The sequence below is a fragment of the Cervus elaphus genome, chromosome 24 (assembly GCF_910594005.1).
Source record: "Cervus elaphus chromosome 24, mCerEla1.1, whole genome shotgun sequence".
NCBI lineage: Eukaryota > Metazoa > Chordata > Mammalia > Artiodactyla > Cervidae > Cervus > Cervus elaphus.
The window spans coordinates 13,767,759-13,792,144 of NC_057838.1; the positions used below are offsets into that span (position 1 = coordinate 13,767,759).

General features: G+C 39.4%; 1 long non-coding RNA gene across 1 annotated transcript in view; it reads left to right on the top strand.

The window, feature by feature from the left end:
- LOC122682778 overlaps window positions 1-24,386 on the top strand; it is a 72,495-nt gene that overhangs the window by 44,534 nt on the left and 3,575 nt on the right. The window contains exon 3 of the long non-coding RNA XR_006337515.1: window positions 7,341-7,410. This is a non-coding gene — a long non-coding RNA (uncharacterized LOC122682778). The remainder of the gene's footprint in view (window positions 1-7,340; window positions 7,411-24,386) is intronic.

The window sequence follows — 24,386 nt, forward strand, 5'->3', positions numbered from 1 at the left end:
AAAAAAAAAATTGTTGCCAAGACATAATTGAGGAGTTTCTCCTCTTACATTTTCTTCTCACAGTTTTAAAGTATCAAGATTTATGTTTAAGTCTTAAAATCAGTAAGTGTGTTATCTTCAGTTTTGTTCTTTTTTGGGATCATATTGACTATTCCAAGTTTCTTACAATTTCATACAAATTTTAGGATAGTTTTTATCTATTTCTGTGAAAAATGTCATTGGAAACTTGTTAGAGACTGTATTGAATATAGATGGCTTTGGCTAATATGGATATTTTAGCAATGTTAGTTCTTCTGAATCATAAACATGGGACAACTTTCCATCTGTTTATGTCTTCTTCAATATTTTTTCATCAAACTCATGTAGTTTTCATTGTACAAATCTTTCACTTCCTTGGTTAAATTTATTCCTAAGTATTTTTGTTTGTTTGTTTTTGATATTGTGAATGTCTTTATTTCTTTGTCAGATATTTCATTTTTAGTGCATCACTGACTCGATGGGCATGAGTTTGAGTAAACTCCGGGAGTTGGTGATGGACAGGGAGGCCTGGCGTGCTGTGATTCATGGGGTCTCAAAGAGTCGGACATGACTGAGCGACTGAACTGAACTGAACTGAACTGAGTCTAATTGATTTCTGTATGTTGACTTTATATTCACCGATTCTACTAAAATTGTTGACTATTTCTAATAGTTTTATGGTCAAATCTTTAGTACTTTCTGCAAATTAGATCTTATCATCTGCAAATAATGAGTATTTTGCTTCTTTCTTTCTTATTTGCATGCCTTTTAATTATTTATTGTGTCTGATTCCTCTAATTACGACTTACAGTGAAAAGTGAAAGTCACTCAGTCCTGTCTGACTCTTTGCAACCCCACAGACTGTAGAGTCCATGGAATTCTCCGGGCCAGAATACTAGAGTGTGTAGGCTTTCTCTTCTCCAGGGGATCTTCCCAACCCAGGGATCGAACCCAGGTCTCCTGCATTGTAGGTGGATTCCTTACCAGCTGAGCCCCCAGGAAAGCCCAAGAATACTGGAGTGGGTAGCCTATCCCCCTGGATCTTCCCAACCCAGGAATCAAACTGGGGTCTCCTGCATTACAGGCAGATTCTTTACCATCTGAGCCACCAGGGACTTACAGTACTATGTTGAATAAGAGCAGGAATAGTGGACATCCTTGTCTTATTCCTGATTTTGGAGAAAAAGCTTACAACCCTTACAACCTTTCACTTTTTGATTCTGATATTTGCTGTAGGTTTGTCTATATGGTCTTTATTATGTTGATGTATATTCCTTCTATATCCAATTTGTTGATGGTTTGTATCATGAAGAGATGTTTTTTGTCAGTTGCTTTTCCTGCATTTATTTAGATGACCATACCATTTTTATGTTTCATTTCATTAATATGATATCACACATTGATTTACATGTGTTGAACCATCTTTGCATCCCAGGGATAAATCCCACTTGATCATGTTATATGATCCTTTTAACTTGTTGGTGAATTTAGTTTTCTAATATATCATTTAGAATTTTTAAATCTACACTCATCAGGGATATTGATTTATAGTTTTCTTTACTTATTTTGTCCTTATCTAACCATGGTATCAGGGTAATACTGGCTTTGTAAAATGAATTTGGGAATGTTTCCTCCATTTCAGTTTTTGGAAGAGTTTGAGAAAGATTGATATTGTTTGGTTGATTTCACCAGCTAAATCATCTGGTCTTGGACTTCTCTGTGTTGGGAGGTTTTTGATTGCTGATTCTGTCTTCTTACTTGTTTAATTAGTCTGTTCAGATTTTCTATTTCTTACTTATTCAGTCTCTGTAGGTAATGTGTAGGATTTTATCTATTTTCTAAGGTACCCAAATCTTTGGCATGCAGTCATTTATAGTAATCTCTGGCAATTATATGTGTTTTTATGGTATCAGTTGTTATGTCTACACTTTGAGTCTGATTTTATTTATTTGAGTTTTCTCCCTTTTCCCCCTAGTTACATAGTGAAATGTTTGACAATTTTTTATCTTTCAAAAACAAAGATCTTTCTTTTTTTTATCTTTTTTATATTTCTATATTTCTTTGGGGTCAGTAACTGGAAATTTTTGTGTCCCTTTGGTGGTGTCATGTTTCCTTGGTATTCCATGTTCCTTAAAGTCTTGTGTTGCTGTCTTCACATTCTAAGAATCAATCACCGCTTCGAATCTTACTGTTCTCTTTGAGAGACAGAGAACTTCCCCCAGTCAGTTCAGCATGGGATCCTGAGTTTCTCAGACCTTTTTTCTGTGGATGCACTTGCTCCATTCTTCTAGTGTCCTCTGATGATGGGGGTGGGGGTGGAATTCCTGACATTACATGCCTCCTCTGGGAAGAAGACCTGGCTTCTTCCCAGAAAGCCAGGCGGGGTGCTGACAGCCTCCCATTTGTTTTCTTTAAAATGGTTTCCTGAGTTGCTGCTGTTTTTGATTCTTCTTCCAGCTCCATAGAGCTGGGCTGACTCTCCGCATTTGTTTGCTGTCTGTCTGCAAAGGCGTGTACTTTCTTAATTGCCATTTACAGGAGTGCATTAGGGATCCAGCCATAATGTACTGATATTAATCAAAGAATGTTCAAACTACTGTATAGTTGTGCTCATTTCACATGCTAGCAGGGTTATGCACAAAATTCTTCAAGCCAGGCTTCCACAGTATGTGAACCAAGAACTTCCAGGTGTGCAAGCTGGGTTTCAAAGAGGCAGAAGAACCAGAGATCAAGTTGCCAACATTCACTGGATCATGGAGAAAGCAAGGGAGTTCCAGAAAGACATCTACCTCTGCTTCATTGACTACACTAAAGCCTTTGACAGTGTGGATCACAACAAACCATGGAAAATTCTTAAAGTGATGGGAATACCAGACCACCTTAGCTGTCTCTTGAGACACCTGTTTGCAGGTCAAGAAGCAACAGTTAGAACTGAACATAGAACTGGTTCAAAACTGGGGAAGGAGTGCAACAAGGTTGTATATTGTCACCCTGCTAACTTAAATTATATGCAGAGTACATCATCATAAAGGAAATCAACCCTGAATATTAATTGGAAAGACTGATGCTGAGCTCCAATACTTTGACCACCTGATGCAAAGAGCCAACTCTTTGGAAAAGACCCTGATGCTGGGGAAAACTGAAAGCGAAAGGAGAAGAGGGTGGCAGAGGATGAGATGGTTAGATAGAATCTCTGATTCAATGAACATGAATTGGAGCAAGCTCCAGGAGATGGTGAAGAACAGAGGAGCAGGGCCTGCTAAGAACATGGGGTTGCAAAGAGTCGGACACGACTTAGCAACTAAACCATAACAACAAAAGTATCAAAGAGGAGAGAAAGAAGGACTCACAGCATCATGATACTGATGTCTCATCACTACTCGCTCTAGTTATTTTAGTGCTCTTTACTTTTATGCCATAGATATGTTAATATACCACTCTATTATAGAATTAGATTGCTAATTCACGCTAGTTATTTTAGTGCTCTTTACTTTTATGCCATAGATATGTTAATATACCACTCTACTATAGAATTAGATTGTTCTAAATCTGACCACGTGGTTTTCATCTTTAACAGTGTGATGTGTACTTTCATATGTTTTTATGTTGCTGACTATCATGTCTTCATTTCAGTTTGAGGAACTCTTTTTACCATTCCTTGCAAAAGCAAGTCTAGTTGTGGTGAACTCCATCCATTTGTCTTTGTCTGGGAAATTATTTCTCCTTCATATCTGAACAATAACATTGCCATACAGAGTATTCTTGGCTGACTTTTTCTGCTCTTTCAATGGTTTGAATAAAGTATTCCACCCTGTACTGGCCTATAGAGTTTCTGCTGAAAAATTCACGGATAGCCTAACAGAGGTTCCTTTGTAGATTACGTGCCCCTATTCCCTGCTGCCTTTAATATTAATTTATTTTTGATTTTTCACTTCAGTTTTATTATAATGTGTCTTGAAGATGGTCTTTTGTCATTGAAAATAATAGGATGATCTATTAGCTCCGTAAGTTGGATATCCAAGTCTTTGTCCAGATGTGGGAATTTCTCAGCTATTATTCCCTCATTTTTTACTTTATTTACAAAAACAAAGAAACAAACAAACACATTTTTGGCTATGCCACACAGCTTGCAGGATCTCAGTTCACCTCCAGGACTGGCAGGCCACAGCAGTGAAAACCTGGACTCCTAATCTAATCACTTGACCACCAGAGAACTCCCTAACTATTATTCCTTTAAATAAATTTTCTATAATCTTCTTTCACTTTTACTCTTATGGAATATAGATTATTCTAATATTTGTTTTTTGATGTATTCCCATTGATCACGCAGGCTTTCTTCACTCTTTCTAATTCTTTATTCTTTTTTTTTTTCTGTGTTATTTCAAAAGTCCTGTCCTCTAAGCCCTTGCTCTTCTCTTCCATCTGCTCTACTCTACTACAGATGTTCTCTCTGCATGCTTTAGCTCATTCAATAATTATTCAGCTACAGAATTTCTGTTTTATTTTTTATGGTTTCTATCTATTTAGTAAAGAGCTTCCTGATATTACTGAACTGTCTTTCTGAGTTTTCTGGAAGCTTATTGAGTATCTTCAAAACATCTATTTTTAATTCTTCATTAGCCAGCTTGCAATATTCTGTTGTTTGGAGCTTGATTGTGTAGTTTTTGGTATCTTTTGGTGATGACATATTTTCTTGATTTTTCTTTTTCTTTTCTTTTTTGTAGTTTTGCATTGCTGCTTTCATATTTGAAGTAGCAGACGCTTCCTTAAATCTTTATTGCTTGCCTTCAGATAGATTAGTTGGTGTAGCTCTTTCTGAGGTTTCCTAGATTATGAAGTCCTTCTCTAGGCTTCCCTGGTGGCTCAAATGGTAAAGAATCTGCCTGCAATGCAAGAGACCCGGGTTTGATCCCCGGGTTGAGAAGATCCCCTGGAGAAGGGAATGGCAACCCACTCCAGTATTCTTGTCTGAAAAATTCCATGGGCAGAGGAGCCTGGCGGGCTCCAGTCCATATCGTCACAAAGTCTGACACAACTGAGCAACTAACACTTCCCAGTCCTCATTCTTCTTGCTCCCTCTTGTGGCAGATTTATTTGACTTTAATGTCTTCTCTTATTCTTACAAATCATGAGGCTAGCTGCTGGAAATATTTTTGTTTTTCAAAAAGTTGTACTATAGCTCCAGTTTATGGTTTTCTTTTTGCCCACAGACCCTGGGAGCACTATGATTTTGCTGGGAGCATTATGACTACTGGACCTGCTGTAGCTTCTGCACCTGGGAGCTCTTTCTTACAAGGATCTGGGGACAGAGCACTTGCAAGTTGGGGTTTAGTGTGGGGTGTTTTGTGTACCTTCAGACCATATGGGAAGATGCTCAGTAGGGATACTCCAAGAGGCTTATGGGGCTGACTTCCTGCTAAAGTCCTAAAGCAGTCAGCAGTCTAGGCGCTTTAATCTTGGGAATCCTTATCTGCTTCTCTCTTTCTCCCTTATCCCACTTGTCATAGAGGTCTCTTTTCGGTACTCAGGGCTCTGCTGGTAAAATATGGGTTTCTCTGGGCACAACCCACACAACCAGGATAGCTGGGAACTCATTCACTGCTTTCAAACTCTCCTGTGGGAAGAATTTGCCCACACCTAACAGCTTAGTCCCTTGCAATATTGCTCTGGACAGGGGAGTGGGGAGCAGCCCTGCTAAAATCTCTTCCTCTCCTCTGTGTTTCCAAACTTTCATCTTCTCTCTGATGGGTGTTAGAAGCTGTCCTCGGGTATGCTGGACTTCTAAAAATTCTCTTGCCCATGGGTGTCTGCTCCCCATGTTTTTTCTCCAGTCATGGTGAAAAGAGATGGGCAAGTTGTACATCTGCTTGATATACAGTTCTTACCAAGGTTCTTTTGTGTATTTTCAGATATACGGGTGAATGATAGTCCTCCAGGGTCCCTTGATATGTGATGCTGTGTCCCACAGCTCCCTCTGAGGCACTTTTGTTCATGGATCAACATCTAATTAGTTGTCAAAAATGGGGGAGTATATCTTATGCCACTACGATGCTATTGTCAATCACCATTCATCCACTTTTAATTTGATTACTGATATGAAAGGACTTTTTATTGCAATTTTGTTTTCTAGCTTTCTTTATCTCATCATTCATTTAGCTATGTTCCTTTGTGTTTTGTTGATTTTTTGTAGTGATGTGCTTTGATTACCTCATTTCCTTTTGTATATATTCTATAGACATTTTCTTTGTAGTTATCATTGCATTTATATAAAAACATCTTCAAGTTATAACATTCTATTTTAAACTGATAGCAATATAATTTGAATCACAAATATCAATAAAATGTCTACTTTGTATGGTTTTTAAATTTTTTTTCTTTAGGACTTCCCTGGTGGTCCAGTGGTTAGGAATCCAGCGGGCAATGTAGAGGACCTGGGTTCAGTTCCTGGTCTGGGACTATCCCAGTGCCATCAGGCAACTAACCCTGTGCCCCACAGCCGCTGAGCCTGCCCCCTAGAGCCTAGGAGCTGCAGCTACTGAGGCTGTGCACCCAACTACTGAAGCGCTTTTGCCTTAGAGCCCGTGGTCTGCAATAGGAGCAGCCACCGAAGTGAGAAGGCTGCCCTCCACAACTAGACAAAGTCCACACGCAGTAACAAAGTCCCAGCACAGCCAAAAATAAGTAAACAAGTAATTTTAAAATTAAAACTATTTTTATTATTCAAACTCTATGCACCAAGTTAGAATAATATAGGTTACTATATGTCCGAGTGTTTACATTTACCAAGAACCTAGTATTTTTGTATTCCATTTTATTGTTTTCTAGTATCCTTTCATTTCAATTGAACACCTCAGTTTAGCTTTTAAAAAAAAAAAAAAACAGGTCAGATCCAGTGATGATAAACTCCCTCAGCTTTTGTTTCTCTGAAGAGTTTAAATTCTTTAATTTCCAAAGAAAATTTGCTAGACACAATATCTTTGGTTGGTAGATTTTCGCCCTTCTCACTGCTCTTTGAATATATCACCCTACTTCCTTCTGGCTTGCAAGATTTTTTTGTTTTGCTTTTGTTTTTAAATTTTTAAAACTTTAAAGAAAATTTATTTATTTTTGGCTGCACACAGGCTTTCTCTATTTTCAGTGAGCAGGGGCTAATCTTCACTGATTGAGTGGGCTTCTCCTTGTGGTGGCTTCTCTTGTTACAGCTTGCGGGCTCTTGTTGAAGCTTGCAAACTTCAGCAGCTGTGGCACATGGGCTTTGTTGTCCTGAAACACGTGGCATCTTCCTGGACCAGTGATTGAACTTGTGTCTCCCGAATTTGCAGGTCGATTTTTAACCACTGGACCACCAGGGAAGTTTCCTGGCTTGCAAGAGTCTTCATAAGAAATTTGCAGGTAATCTTATGAAGCTCACTTTTTGCTCTCTGTGTGTAACTTCTGACATTGAATAAAATGTGTCTGTGTGTGAAACTCTTTGGATCTATTCTTGTTATATACTGTTGAGCTTCTAGAATTTGTATGCCTGTTTTATCCCTCAGGTTTGGAAAGTTTTCTATTATTTTTTCAAATAAGCTCTCTGTTCCTTTGTTTCTCTGTTTTCTTTCTAGACTTCTGTTATGCATGTACTAGTCCACTTGCTCATATCTCATAAGTGCCTTAGGCTCTCTTCACTTTTTTCTTCCAGTTTTATTGAGATATAATTGATATGCAGCACTGTGTAAGTTTACAGTTTACAGCATAATGATTTGAATTACATATATTATGAAATGATTATCACAAGTTTAGTACATTTATTCTTTCACATAGATACAAAATTAAAGAACTAGAAAACAATTTTCCTTGCGATGACAACTCCAGGATTTACTCTCTAAACAACTTCCATATAGAATATATAGCAGCATTAATTACATTTATCATGCTGTCCATTACATCCCTAGTACTTACTTATCTTAAAACTGGAAGTTTGTACCTTTTGACTGCCTCCATCCAATTCCCCCTTCCCCTATCCTCTGCCTCTGGTAACCACAAATCTGATCTATTTTTCTATCATTTGTTTTTGAAGTATAGTTGATCTATAAGAATATGTTAGTTCCTGTTACACAATATAGTAATTTGATATTTCTATATATTAATATTTTCAAATAATCACTATGATAAGTCTGGATAATGGTGTCACTATACACATATATTACGTTTATTGACTATTCCGCACACTGTTCATTTCATACCCACAACTCAATTATTTTGCAATTGAAAGTTTGAACCTCTTAATCTCCCTCACCAGTTTCTTTCCTCTTCCTGTCAACTTTCTTTCCTCCTCCTCTGTCAAACACTGATTTGTTCTCTGCATCTATAACTGTAGTTGTTTTGCTATTTGTTCATTTGTTTTGTTTTTTGAATTCCATATATAAATGAAATCATACAGAATTTGCCTTACTTGGTCTGACTTATTTCACTTTGCATAATATCCTCAAGGCCCATCCATTTTGTTGCAAATGGCAAGATTTCATTATTTTTTATTATGGCTAAGTATATACACTCCACATCTTTACCCATTCACCTATTGATAAACACTTACACTGCTTCCATATCTTGGATATTGTAAGTAGTACAGTGAAGAACATGGGATACTAATTAGTGTTTTTGTTTTCATCTAAGAAATACCCAGGAGTGAAGTTGCTAATCATGTGGTAGTTCTATTTTTAATTTTTGGAGAAATCTCCAAATTGCATTCTATAGTGGCTGTGCCAATTTATCTTTCCACCAACAGTGCATAAGTGTTCCCTTTGTTCACAGCTTTCCTGACACATTATCTGTTGTGTTTTTAAAGGTGAATCCCATGACACTGTGAGTTTTAAGGTGTTTATTGATATGCCTGTGCTGGGCCTTAGTCACGGCCGTGGGACCCTCACTGTGGCATGTGGGAGTCTCCCTGACTGTGGCACATGGGCTCCAGGGCCCAGTAGTTGCAGGGCATAGGCTGTCTGTGATGCGTGGGCTTTCTAGTTGTGACACACGGGCTTAGTTGCCCCTCAGCATGTGGGATCCCATTTCCCCAACCAGGGGTCAAACCTGCGTCCCCTGCTTTGGAAGGGAGATTCTTAACCAGTGAACCACCAGGGAAGTTCTTGGTGTTTTTTTTTATAATAGCCAAGTATGAGTTGATAACTCATTGTGGTTTTGATTTGGCTGTCCCTGATGATTTAGTGATGCTGAGTATATTTTCATGTGCTCATTAGCCATCTGTATGCCTTCTTCAGAAAAATGTCTGTTCAGATCCTCTGCCCTTTTAAAAAAATATTTAGTTATTTATTTGGTTGTGCTGGGTCTTAGCTGTGGCACATGGGATCTTCAATCTTCACTGTAGCATGTGGGATCTTTACTTGTGGCATGTGGGATCTAGTTCCCTGACCAGGGATGGAACCTGGGACCCCTGTATTGGGAGCACAGAGTCTTAGCCACTGGATCACCAAGGAAGTCCCTTCTGCCCAATTTTTATTTGGGGTGTTTGCTTTCTTGATACTGCATTGTATTAATTCTTTGTATATTTTGCATATTAATCTGTTATTGGATATATTGTTTGTAAATATATTCTCTTATTTAATACATCTTTCATAGTTTTTTCATTGTGCAAAAGCTTTTAAGTTTGATGTAGTCCCATTTGCTTATTTTTGCTTTTGTTTCCCTTGTCTAAGGACAGATCTAACACCATTTATTGAAGAGACTTCCTTTCCCCCATTGTATACTCTTGCCTCTTTTCTCATGAATTATTTGACCACATATGTGTGAGTTTATTTCTGGGCTTGTTATTCTGTTCCATTGATCTATGTGTCTGTTTTTGTATGAGTACAATACTATTTTGATACTGTAGCTTTGTAGTATAGTTTGAAATCAAGGTGGTTGGTACTTTTAGCTTTATTTTTCTGTATAAAAATTGTTTTGCTATTTGTGGTCTTTTTGTATTTCCTTATAACTTTCAGAATTATTTGTTCTAGTTCTGTGAAAAATGCCATTTGTGTTTTGGCAGAGATTGCATTGAATCTGTAGATTTCCTTGGGTAGTCTGCTCATTTGCACAATATTAATTCTTCCAATTAATGAGCATAGTTTAACTTCCCACCTGTTTGTGTCATAATATTCAATTTTTTTTGAATCAGTGTCTTATAGTTTCCTGAGTACAGGCCTTTTACCTCATTTATTAGATTTATTCTTCTCTTCATTTCTCCTACTTTTATTGTTTTCTTCATTTCTTCTTTCAATAGCTTACTGTTAGTGTATAGAAATACAATAGCTTTCTGTATATTAATTTGTATCCTGAAATTTTACCAGATTCACCAATGAGCTCTAATAGTTTTCTGGTAGCATCTTTAGGATTTTCAATCTATAGTATCATGTAATCTACAAACAGCAGTTTTACTTCTTCCTTTGCAATTTGGATTCCTTTTATTTATTTCTTTTTCTTGCCTAATTGTTATGGCTATGACTTTCAATGCTATGTTGAATAAAAGTGGTAAGAGTGGGCATCTTGGTTTTCTTTCTTCTCCGGGTCCTAAGGTCTCTGATTGCATGGCCCTGGAAGTTCTGGAGTTGGTGTTTTAGCCCACTGGTGTGAAGGGCTGGAGTCCAGGTATGCCTGGCCTCGATGCTTGTCTGCTAGCAATTGAGGCTAGGTGCAGGGCCTGCTGGTAGGCAGGGCCGAGTCCTGACACAGTTATGGGCTCAGGGATCCTTAAGGCAACAGGCCTGTTGCTGTGTCCCCTCACAGCTAGTTGCTTGGCCTGAGGTGTCCCAGTACTGGTGCTGAGAAGCAGTGCCAGATCTCAGCACTGATAAGCTTGAGGGAGGATTCCAAAATGACTCTTGCTAGCACCACTGTTCTTGTGCTAGAATTGAGTTTCACAAAATAGCTGCCCCCAGTGTCTCTGTGCACAGGGTGAGATCTAGTGGCTTCCTGCCTCCCCGAGGGTCTCTCCAAGATCAGTAGCTGGGTCTGATGCAGGCTCTTTTTAAGTTACTACTTCTGCCCTGGGTTCTGGACTGTCTGAGGTTTTGTGTGCACCCTTGAAGAGTAGAGTCTGAGGACTTCCCTTGTGGTCCAGTAGTTAGGAATCCACCTGCCAATGCAGGGGATATGGGTTGGACCCCTTGTCTGGGAAGATCCCTCATGCTACAAAGCAACTAAGCCCATGTGCCACAACTACTGAGCGTATGCTTTAGAACCTGTGAATGAAAACTACTGAACCCATGCACTGCAATTACTAAAGGCTGCATACTCTAGAGCCTGTTTTCTACAACAAGAGAAGCCACTGCAATGAGAAGCCTGCATACTACAACAAAGGTTAGCCCCCACTTGCCACAACTAGACAAGCCCATGCACAGCAATGAAGATCCAGTGCAGCAAAAATTAAAGCAATAAATAAGTAAATATATTCTAAAAGAGTCTCTATTTCCCACAGTCGTCTGGCTTTCCTGAAAGTAAGCTCTCCTGGCCTTCAAAGTCATATGTTCTGTGGGCTTGTCTTTCCAGCGCAAGAATCCCAGGCTGCAGAGCTTGCTCCTTGGGAAGAACTTCTGGAATTGAAATTATTCCATTTGTAGGTTGCTCGCCCCAGGTTATGGGTCTTGACTGCACTGTGTCTCCACTCTTCCCATCCATCTTGTTGTGATTCCCTCTTTACATCTTTAGTTGTAGAAGATCTTTTCTGCTGGTCTTCTGATCTTTTATCTCTGATAGTTTCTTCATATATCATTGTCATTTTGGTGTTCCTGTGGAAGGAGGTGAGTTCAGGGTCTTCCTACTCTGTCATGTGGACCATACCATCTCTCTTTACATTTTATTCTTTTCTTCCTTCACTCAATGATTTGAAATGAACTGTTTTCAGATTTGCTGATTTTTTTCTTCTGCCAGATTGCATCAATTTTTGTACTGTTTGTGACTTTTTCAACTGAGTTATTTTATTTTTCAACTCTAGAATTTCCTTTTAGTACTTTTTTTAATAGTCATTTTTTTGTTAATATTTTCATTTTGTTCATGAATTATTTTCTTTATTTCATTTAGCTGTCTGTATATGTTTTCTTTTGGGCGTCCCTAGTGGCTCAGATGGTAAAAAATCTGCCTGCAGTGCAGAAGACCCGGGTTTGATCCATAGGTCAGGACAATCCCCTAGAGAAGGGAATGGCTACCCACACCAGTATTCTTGCCTGGAGAATTCCATGGACAAAGGAGCCTGACAAGCTCCATGGGGTCACAAAGAGTCAGACACAACTGAGTGACTAACACACACACAGACACATACACATTTTCCTTCAGCTCATTCAGCACCTTTAAGATAGTTACTTTAAATTCCTAGTGAGTCAGCTCATAGACTTCCAATTTCTTTAGGGTTAGTTTCTCTAGTATTGGGCTTCCCTTGTGGCTCAGCTGGTAAAGAACCCACCTGTGATGCGGGAGACCTGGGTTCAATCCCTGGGTTGGGAAGATCCCCTGGAGGAGGGACCAGCTACCCACTCCAGTTTTCTGGCCTGGAGAATTCCGTGGACTGTATAGTCTGTGGGGTTGTAAAGAGTCGGACACAACTGAGCAACTTTCACTTCACTTCTCAAGTATTATTTTGTTCCGTGGGTCATGTTTCCCTATTTCTTTGTAACTTTTCTTTGTGACATTTTCTTGAGATCTGGGCATTTGGAAAAAACAAAAACAACCACTTATTTATGTCTTTATGAACTGGACTTGTGCTGCAGTAGCTCTTCACTAGGGAATACAGATAGAGGTTTTAAGAGTTCTCAAATGTTGACTGATCTCTTGCTTCCCTTGGGTCTGTCTCTAGAACTACAATCCTAATATTTCCAGGCACTGTCCTCTGGTTTTAGAAACTTCCAACCTATGTCATCTCTAGGGCTAGGGCTCCAATTTAGGTGATAGAGGTATCAGATCCTTAAGCAATCCCCAGACAAGCCAGAATCTTGAACACTTGTTTCCACCCTGAGGATGAAGTCCCATTATGGAAGTCTCCTCCTAGTTGAGTGATGCTATGCTTGGTAGAGGAAGGGGCATGGGTGTTCAAAATGCTACAAACTTCTCTACCTCTTGTTGGAATCCTTATTGGATTTGCATAGGCTTTGGTACTGCATTTTTTCAGCTGACCTCTAAAGTTCTCACAAAGGTATCCTAGGCTAAATAGTGTTAACCAAGTGTCTCTATGGGCTTCCCTGGTAGTTCAGCTGGTAACGAATCTGCCTGCAATGCAGGAGATCCCAGTTCAATTCCTGAGTCAGGAAGATCCCCTGGAGAAGGAATAGGCTACCCACTCCAATATTCTTGCTTGGAGAATTCCACGGACAAAGGAGCCTACAGTCCATGGGGTCCCAAAGAGTTGGACATGACTGAGCGACTTTCACTTTCACTTTCTTTTCAAGTGTCTCTATGGGGTACAAGGGTCTGTTTCTTCCTTGTCTGCCATCCAGCTGAAATCCTCAGAGGTGACTTTTAGTTCTAGATCTTAAGAGGATTTCTCTTGCCTCCAATATTGACATTAGTGGGAATTCATATTCCACCACTTTCTCACGGTTGGAATTTCTCAAAATGATCTCTAAATTTTCAGCTGTTTCCTAATGGAAACGCAGTAGTGAAATCAGTGGATTAAATCATAAGCTTAATGTTTACAGTGTTTTTTTTTTTTTTTGAGAAACAGCAGGTAGAGCAGGAAGCAATTTCTGAAGGCAATGCTGCTTCAAATGACATCACTTAGATGGATAATCATTTAGCCTTTCTATGGCAGCAAAAGAGTTTATATATGACAAAAGATACTTAAACATCCTCTTTTAAGTTTTAATGGTTGAATGTTATTATCTGGGCATTCACAGTTAGCTATATCTGTAATGAATATTACAGGCACAGTGCTTTTTAATCCTAGACATTGTTAGCATCCTGTGCAAGTTTGATGTATGAAGCCGGGCACTCAAAGCTGGTGCTCTGGGACAGCACAGAGGGATGGGGTGGGGAGGGAGGTGGGGGGGCTCAGAATGTGCACTCATGGCTGATTCATGTCGATGTATGGCATAAAGCATCACAGTATTGTAATTATCCTCCAATTAAAATTAATTAATTTTAAAAAACTGCACCTTTATATGTAAACTAACCAAGCCAAAACTCATAGCTCCAACCACCCTCTTCATCTTACTGTCACACAGCAAGCCAATATTTCCTCTAAGTCACTCCAGGACAGCAAGATGGCAGAGGAGTAAGTGGACAAAGGGTACTTCTCTCTCCACAGATGCCTCAGGAATACATCTTCAGATGCAGAGGATCTCACAAAAGAAAGAGCCCTAGCTCTGGCAACAATGGACATTGGAGGTACAAACATGCAGGAGCAGGGCCAGATTAGAGTCTGAGCTGTTCCCACAGCAGGTCCAGAGAAAAGTCCAGTATTGAAGGGCCTCATAAGGAAGCAGAGGTGGAACTACCACTGCTTAAGGAGAAAGCAGGTGCAGAGTTATTTTTATCTTTTCCCCTTTTTTCTTGGTTCTTTCTTTTCTTTTTCATACTGTTATCATATACTGTCTTTATTAACCCTTCAATTTTTATTTTTTATAACCTATTATTTCCACTTTTAAAATGGCTTATTTTTAAATAAACTCATTTTTCCTGTTTTTACATTCTTGATTGCTGTCTTCTTTTTTGACCCCCATTTTATCCTTTTTTCCCTTTTTTTCCTCTTCTCTTTGTAAGTGCACAAGTTTGCCTCAGTGTTCTTGGCTGTTGAGTGTTTCTTTCACCATTAGTCATGGGGCTTTGTCTTCTGTGCTGTGAGGCCTGTGAAGTCTTCACACTACAGTAAGGGATTGGGCCTGAGCTCCCAAAGTAGGAGACCTGAGTCCAGGACTTTGGACCACCAGAGAACCCCTGACCCCATAACATTAACTCATGAGAACTCTCTCAAAGGCCGTCATCTCAACACTAAGACCAAGTCCCAGCCAAAGGCCAGCAAGCCCCAGTGCCAGATGCCGCACACCGAACCATCAGTAAAACAGAAACACAGCCCTGCCCGTTAGTAGACAGGCTGCTCAAAGCCATACTGAACCCATATGGCACTGCCCTTCAGAGCAACAAGGTCCAACTCCAGTCAGGAGAAGTAGGCACAAGTCCTCCCAGCCAGGAAGCCTGCACGTGGCACTGGTCCAGCCCCACTCATGGGGCTGCACCCCACAGTCAAGAGGAGCTACCACCATCCAGCCTGCAGAAAGAAGACTCCAAACACACTAAGTTAAACAAAATGAAAAGACAGAGAAACATGTAGCAGATGAAGGAACATGATAAAAACCCACAAGACCAAAAAAATGAAGAGGAAAAAGTCTACTTGAAAAAGAATTCAGAGTGATGATAGTAAAGATGATCCAAAATCTTATAAGCAAAATGGAGGCACAGATAAATAGACTAGAGGCACAAATCAAGAAGTTACGAGAAATGTTAACAAAGACCTAGAAGATTTAAAAGAATAGACAATCAACAGTGAGCAACACAGTAACAGATTAAAAATGCACTAGAGGGAAATAATAGCAGGCTATCTGAGGCAGAAGAATAGATAAGTGAGCTGGAAGATAGATGGTAGAAATAACTGAGGCAGAGCAGAATAAAGAAAAAGTAATGAAAAGAAATGAGGATGGTCTCAGAGAACTCTGTGACAACATTAAGCATACAAATATTAGAATTATAGGGGATCCCAGAAGAAGAAGAAAAAAGGTATGAGAAAATATTTGAGATTATAGTCAAAAATTTCCCTAACATGGGAAAGGAAATAGCCACCCAAATCCAGGAAGCCCAGAGAGTCTCATATAGGATAAACCCTCAAAGAAACACAAGACACATACTAATCAAACTAATCAAAATTAAACACAAAGAACAAATATTAAAAGCAGCAAGGAAGAAGCAACAAATAACATACAAGGGGTTCCCCATAAAGCTAACAGCTGATCTTTCAACAGAAATTCTGCAGGCCAGCAGGGAGTGGCAGGACATACTTAGAGTGATGAAAGGAAAAAAGTTACAAACAAGATGCAACCCAAGACAATAAAGTAAATGGTAGTAGGAGCATACATATCAATAATTACCTTAAATATAAATTAGTTAAGTGCTCCAACAAAAAGACACAGATTGGCTGAATGTAGAAAACAACATCCCTATATATGCTATCTACAAGAGACCCACCTCAGAACTAGGGACACACACTCACTGAAAGTGAAGGGCTGGAAGAAGATATTCCATGCAAGCAGAAATCAAAAGAAAGCAGGAGTAGCAATACTCATGACAGATAAATAGACTTTAAAATAAAGTCCGTTATAAGAGGCAAGAAGGACACTATGTAGTAATCAAGATATCAATCCAAGAAGATATAACCATGATAAACATATATGCACCCAACTTTGGAGCACCACAATACATAAGGCAAATGGTAACAAGTATTAAAGGGGAACTTGACAGTAACACAATAATAGTGCAAGACTTTAATACCTGACTCACACAAACAGACAGATCTTCCAGATAGAAAATTGATAAGGAAACACAACTTTAAATGATACATTGAACCAGTTGGACCTAATTGATATCTATAGGGCATTTCATCCAAGAACAGCGTATTTCACTTTTTTCTCAAGAGCACATGGAAATTTCTCCAGGATAGATAACATCTTGAGACACAAATCAAGCCTTGGTAAATTGAAATAATTTCAAGCATATTTTCTGACTAGACTAGATATCAAGTACAGGAAAAAAGTACAAAAAAACCACAAGCACATGGAGGCTAAACAATACACTTCTGAATAACCAACAGATCACTGAAGAAATCAAAATACACCTAGAAACAAATGATAAAGAAAATATGACAACTCAAAACCTACGGGATGCACTAAAAGCAGTGCTAAGAAGGAAGTTTATAGCAGTATAAGTCTACTACAAGAAACAAGAAAAATATCAAATAAACAACCTAACCTTACACCTAAAGCAACTAGAAAAAGAACAAAAACCCTCCAAAATTAGTAGACGGAACATAAAGATCAGAGCAGAAATAAAAGAAAATGAAGGTGACCATAGCAAAGATCAATAAAACTGTAAGAAAGCTGGTTCTTTGAGAAGATAAACAAAATTGACAAATCATTAGCCAAACTCATCAAGAAAAGAAGATCAAAATCAATAAAATTAGAACTGAAAAAGCAGAGGTTACAACAGACAATACAGAAATACAAAGGATCATAAGAAACTACTACATGCCATGAGAAACAACTATATGCCACTAAAATGGACAACCTGTAAGAAATGGACAAATTCTTAGAAAATTATAATCTTCCAAAACTGGACCAGGAAGAAATAGAAAATATGGAGACCAATCACAAGCATGGAAATTGACACTGTAATCAAAAATCTTCCAACAAACAAAAGCCCAGGGCCAGATGACGTTACAGGGGAATTCTACCAAAAGTTTAGAGAAGAGCTAATACTTACCCTGTTCATCAAATTCTTCCAGAAAATCTCAGAAGAAATAAGACTCCCATGAGTCTACCATGGTAGTGATGAGGCTACCATCACCCTGATACCAAAAATCAGACCACAAAAATGAAAATTACAGGTCAATATCACTGATGAACATATATGAAAAATCCTCAACAAAATTCTAACAAATAGAATCCAGCAATACATTAAAAAGATCATACACCATGATCAAGTGGGCTTTATACCAGGGAAGCAAAGATTCTTCAGTATATACAAATCAATAACTATGATACACAATATTAACAAATTGAAAGATAAAAATCATATGATCATTTCAGTAGATGCAGAGAGAGCTTTTGACAAAATTCAGCACCCATTTATAATAAAGAAAATAATAATAATAACTCTCCAGAAAGTAGACATAGAAAGAACCTACCTCAACATAATAAAGGCCATATATGACAAATCCACAGCAAACATTATTCTCAATAGTGAAGAACTGAAAGCATTTCCTCTCAGATCAGGAACAATACAAGGGTGCCCACTCGTAGCCACTATCATTTAGCATAATTTTGGAAGCCCAAGCTATAGCAATCAGAGACAAAAAGGGAAAAAAGGAATCCAGATTGGAAAAGAAGATGTAAAACACTCATTGTTTGCAGATGAGATGGTGCTATCTATACATAGAAAACCCTAAAGATGCCACCAGAGAATTACTAAAGCTAATCAATGAATATAGGAAAGTCTCAGGATATAAAATTAATACAGAGAAATCTCTTACATTCTTATACATTAACCATGAAAAATTAGAGAACTTAAGGAAACAATCCCATTCACCATTGCAACAACAACAACAACAAAAAAATACCTAGGAATAAACCTACCTAAAGAGCCAAAACACCTGTATGCAGAAAATTATAAGACACTAATGAAAGAAATACCGCACAATTACACTCATCTCACATGTTAGTAAAATAACGCTCAAAATTCTCCAAGCCAGGCTTCAGCAATACATGAACTGTGAACTTCCAGGTGTTCAAGCTGGTTTTAGAAAAGGCAGAGGAACCAGAGATCAAATTGCCAACATCCGTTGGATCATCAAGAAAGCAAGAAAGTTTCAGAAAAACATCTATTTCTGCTTTATTGACTGTGCCAAAGCCTTTGACTGTGTGGATCACAACAAACTGTGGAAAATTCTGAAAGAGATGGGAATACCAGACCGCCTGACTTGCCTCTTGAGAAACCTGTATGCAGGTCAGGAAGCAACAGTTAGAACTGGACATGGAACAGCAGACTGGTTCCAAATAAGAAAAGGAGTACATCAAGGCTGTATATTTTCACCCTGCTTATTTAACTTATATGCAGAGTACATCATGAGAAATGCTGGGCTGGAGGAAGCACAAGCTGGAATCTAAGATTGCGGGGAGACATATCAATAACCTCAGATATGCAGATGACACCACCCTTATGGCAGAAAGTGAAGAAGAACTAAAGAGCCTGTTGATGAAAGTGAAAGAGGAGAGTGAAAAAGTTGGCTTAAAGCTCAACATTCAGAAAACTAAGATCATGGTATCCAGTCCCATCACTTCATGGAAAACAGATGGGGAAACAGTGGCTGACTTTATTTTCTTGGGCTCCCAAATCACTGCAGATGGTGATTGCAGCCATGAAATTAAAAGACGCTTACTCCTTGGCAGGAAAGTTATGACCAACCTAGATAGCATATTAAAAAGCAGAGACATTACTTTGCCAACCATAGTTAAGGCTATGGTTTTTCCAGTGGTCATGCATGGATGTGAGAATTGGACTCTAAAGAAAGCTGAGCACCAAAGAATTGATGCTTTTGAACTGTGGTGTTGGAGAAGATTATTGAGAGTCCCTTGGACTGCAAGGAGATCCAGCCAGTCCATCCTAAAGGAGATCAGTCCTGGGTGTTCATTGGAAGGACTGATGTTGAAGCTGAAACTCCAATACTTTGGCCACCTGATGCAAAGAGCTCACTCATTGGAAAAGACCCTGATGTTGGGAGGGATTTGGGGCAGGAGGAAAAGGGGGAGACAAAGGATGAAATGGCTGGATGGCATCACCGACTCGATGGACATGAGTTTGAATAAACTCCGGGAGTTGGTGATGGACAGGGAGGCCTGGCGTGGTGCGATTCATGGGGTCGCAAAGAGTCGGACACGACTGAGCGACTGAACTGAACTGAAACTTAAAAGCTTTTACACAGTGAAGGAAACTATAAAAAAGGGTGAAAAGACAAGCCTCGGAATGGAAGAAAATAATAGCAAATGAAACAACTGACAAAGGATTAATCTCCAAAATATATATGCAGGTCATTCAGCTCAATACCAGAAAAACAACCGAATCAAAAGTGGGCAGAAGATCTAACCAGACATTTCTCCACAGAGGACATACAGATAGATAATAAACTCATGAAAACATGTTGACATTCCTCATTAGTTAAGAAACACAAATCAAAACTACAATAAGTTGTCACCTCACACCAGTCAGAATGGCCATCATCAAAAAATCTACAAACAATAAATGCTAGAGAGGGTGTGGAGTAGAGGGAACTCTCTTGCCCTCTTGGTGGGAATCCAAGTTGATACAGCCACTAGGGAAAATAATATGGAGATTCCTTTAAAAACTGGGAATAAAACTACCATATGACCCAACAATCCCACTACTGGGCATATACCCTGAGGAAACCATAGTTGAAAAATACATACACATCCCACTGTTCACTGCAGCACTATTTACAATAGCTAGGGTATGGAAGCAACCTAGATGTCCATTGACAGATAAATGAATAGAGAAGCTGTGGTACATATACACAATGGAATATTACTCAGCCATAAAAAGGAATGCATTTGACTCAGTTATAATGAGGCGGATGAACCTAGAGCCTACTATACAGAGTGAAATGAGTCAGAAACAGACAAATATCGTATATTAATGCATATATATGGAGTTGAAGGGGCTTCCCTGGTGATGGGTGATAAAGAATTTGCCTGCAATGCAGGAGATCTGGGTTTGATCCCTGGATCAGGAAGATCGCCTGGAGAAGGGAACGACAATCCACTCTAGTATTCTTGCCTGGAGAATTCCATGGACAGAAGAGGCTGGCAGGCTACAGTCCATGGGGTCACAAAGAATCAGACATGACTGAGCAACTAACACACACACACATGGTATCTAAAAAGATGATGAACGTACATGAAGGGCAGCAGTGGAGATGCAGACATAGAGAGCAGACTTGTGGACACAGGGGAGGAAAGAGAGGGTGGGACGAATTGAGAGAGTAGCATTGAGACATTTACATTAGTATGTAACATTAGATAGCCAGTGCAAATTTACTGTGTGATGCAGGGAACTCAAATCTGGTGCTCTGTGACAACCTAGAGGGGTGGGATGGTGTGGGAGGTAGGAGGGAGGTTCAAGACAGAGGGGGCGCACTTATTCCTATGGCTGATTCATGTTGATGTATGGCAGAAACCAACACAGTAGTGTAAAGTAATTATCCTCCAACTGAAATTTAAAAATTTAAAAAGTAAATCACTCCAGTGCCAGGTACCAGAAAACTAAGGACCACCTCAGTAGTCTGCAGAAATTGTTAAAACTAGCCCATTATAAGCCTCCTGCTTTTCCATTCCTTACCCCAAAAGAAATAAGGAAGGAAAGAAAAAAAGAAAGTAAAGATTTTGCTCACACTTTATTCTTGTTCCTTCTGTTTCCTGACCCTGGTGCTTCTTCATGTGGTCCTGCATGCTTTCCCTTGCCCCCTTCTTTGGGGAACTGTAAGTAATATATTCTTTAAATGCAGTCATGTCTGTCATCTTACCATACCTCTTTAACATAAAACACTGGCTATATTTTAAAACAATAATGACTGATAGCCATAATTGAAAGTCATCTTGAGGTGATAAGAGAACAGCTGACAGATTTGCTTTCCCAGTAGGGTGGAGGAAACTAGTCTTCTTAGTCTAGCCTGATACCAGGGAGTAGAAAGCCACTGTATTTACCTCACCCTTGAAACTGGAAGCAAAGGCTTTTCATATTGTTCCTGTTTTTCCTCCCTAGACACTATGCCATAGAGTATGGTGAGATAGGGCAAAGAAAGGGGCTCTGTATTCTACCAAACATTTAAGTTAACACCTATCTTTATCAAACTATTTCAAAAAAATTACAAAGGAAGGAACACTAGCAACATCATTCTATGAGATCAGCCCCAACTCCCTGGCAATTATGATGAAGAGCTAACACTTCCCCAAGATATTTAATTATCACTCGGAGGCTCCTATAAGATATAAAGTTTAGCCTGCTAAACCACTGGGAAGTTTAAAAGTTGTCTGGGCTCTAGTACCCTCTCTCTATGAGAATAAAGTATGGCAGAACAATCTAATAATTTCAGTGATACAGTGAAGTTTTAACAAAACTTGAAATAAGATGTTTCTTACATGCTGTTTGCACCAGACATTCAGCACACTGCATTTTTCTAGTGAGTGGGAATGGTACTCATCCTGTAATGCACGCAATAAAATGTCTAAAGAGACTTGTGATAAAGAAGTTTCTTACATATCCATCCCAAGCTACTCTCGGCAGTGTTCTTTTGGTGAATGGAAGTGATGCCCCATCTCTGATGCAAGTGTGAACTATTTAAAAACACTTATAAAGTCATTCCTTACAAGTTAGGTGCACAGAGTTCAGCACCAAGTTTTTCCAGTGCTTCTAGTAATACACATTCTGTGATGCATGTGGTGATGTGTTAACTAGACATGTTAATAATAAGATAATTCTTACAAACTACAGTTGACTCTTGAATAACATGCGGGTTAGGGACACCAACCTTCCACACAATCAAAAATCCACAAACCACTTATACTAGGCCCTCCATATACATGGTTCCTATGAAACCAAGGTTCCTCTGCATCCATGGTGCTGCATCCTCAAATCGACCAATCATAGCTTCTGCGGTAGCACAGTATTTACTATTGAAAAGAATCCACGTGTATGTGAACCCACATAGTCTAAACCTTTGTTACTCAAGGGTCAACTGTACTAGCAACAACTGTTCAACACTGTGTTCTTTAGGAAGTGATACCCATTCTCTAATGCATATAGCTGCTGCTGCTGCTAAGTCACTTCAGTCGTGTCCGACTCTTCGCGACCCCATGGACTGCAGCCTACCAGGCTCCTCTGCCCATGGGATTTTCCAGGCAAGAGTACTGGAGTGAGTTGCCATTGCCTTCTCCGATGCATATACCAATGTTAATCAAAACTTGTAATAAAAGCTTCTTCTTACAATTGAATTGCAGTAGCACTCAACACAGTGTTCTTTCATGAATGCAACTGAAAACCATTCTAGATGCAAATATTAATAAGACTTGTAATAAAGATTTTTAAGTTGAGATACAACATACTATATTAGCTTCACGTACACAATGTAGTGATTTGAGATTTTTATACATTATGAAATGATCACCACAAAGAAACTAGTTACCTTTGTCACCATACAAAGTTGTTACAATATTATTGGCTATATTCCCTATGTGTACATTTTTTGTTGTTCATTTGCCAAGCCATGTCCGACTCTTCACGACTCCATGGACTGCAGCATGCCAGGCTTCCCTGTCCCTCACCATCTCCCAGAGTTTGCCCAAATTCATGTTCATTGAATCAGTGATGCCATCCAACCATCTCATCCTCTGTCACCCTCTTCTCCTTCTGCCTTGCCTTCAATGATTCCAAGCCTTAAAGTCTTTTCCAATGAGTCAGCTCTTTGCATCAGGTGGGCAAAGTGTTGGAGCTTCAGCTTCAGCATCAGTCTTTCCAAAGAGTATTCAAGGTTGATGTCCTTTAAGACTGATTGGCTTGATACCCTTGCTTTCTAAGGGACTCTCAAGAGTCTTCTCCAGCACCACTGTTCAAAAGCATCAATTCCTTGGTGTTCTGCCTTCTTTATGGTCCAGCTCTCACATCTGTACATGACAACAGGAAAGACCATAGCCTTGACTATATGGACATTTGTGGGCAAAGTGATGTCTTTGGTTTATAACACACTGTCTAGGTTTGTCATAGCTTTCCTGCCAAGAAGCAGTTGTGTTCTAATTTCATGGCTGCAGTCACCATCTGAAGTGATTTTAGAGCCCATGAAGAGGAAATCTGTCACTGCTTCCACCTTTTTCCCTTCTACTTGCCATGAAGTGATGGAGCCAGATGCCATGATCTTAGGTCTTTTAATGCTGAGTTTTAAGCCAGCTTTTCCACCATCCTCCTTCACCTTCAATCAAGAGGCTCTTTAGTTCCTCTTCTGTTTCTGCCATTAGAGTGGTATCATTGCTATCTTTGAGGTTGTTGATATTTCTCCTGGCAACCTTCTTTCCCACTTGTAATCATCCAGCCTGGCAGTTCACATGATGTGCTCTGCATGTAAGCTAAATAAACAGGGTGAAAATAAACAGCTTTGTGGCACTCCTTTCTCAATCCTGAACCAGTCAGTTGTTCCAGACAGGGTTCTAACTGTGGCTTGTCACACTGCCTTGTGGTGAAGGGGCTGGTATAACTCAATGAAGCTACGAGCCAGGCCATGTAGGGCCATCTAACATGCACAGGTTCCACTGGAGGAGGGAATGGCAAGCCGCTCCAGTATACTAGCTGTCAGAACCCCATGAACTGTGTAAAGTGTGTTTATTATATACCTGTGATTCCACATATGGGTTTCCCTGGTGTGAGTGAGTGTGAAAGTCGCTCAGTTGTGTCTGATTCTTTGTGACCCTATGGACTATACAGTCCATGGAATTCTCTAGGCCAGAATACAGGTGTGGGTAGCCTTTCCCTTCTCCAAGGGATATTCCCAGCCCAGTGATGAAACCCAGGTCTCCACGTTG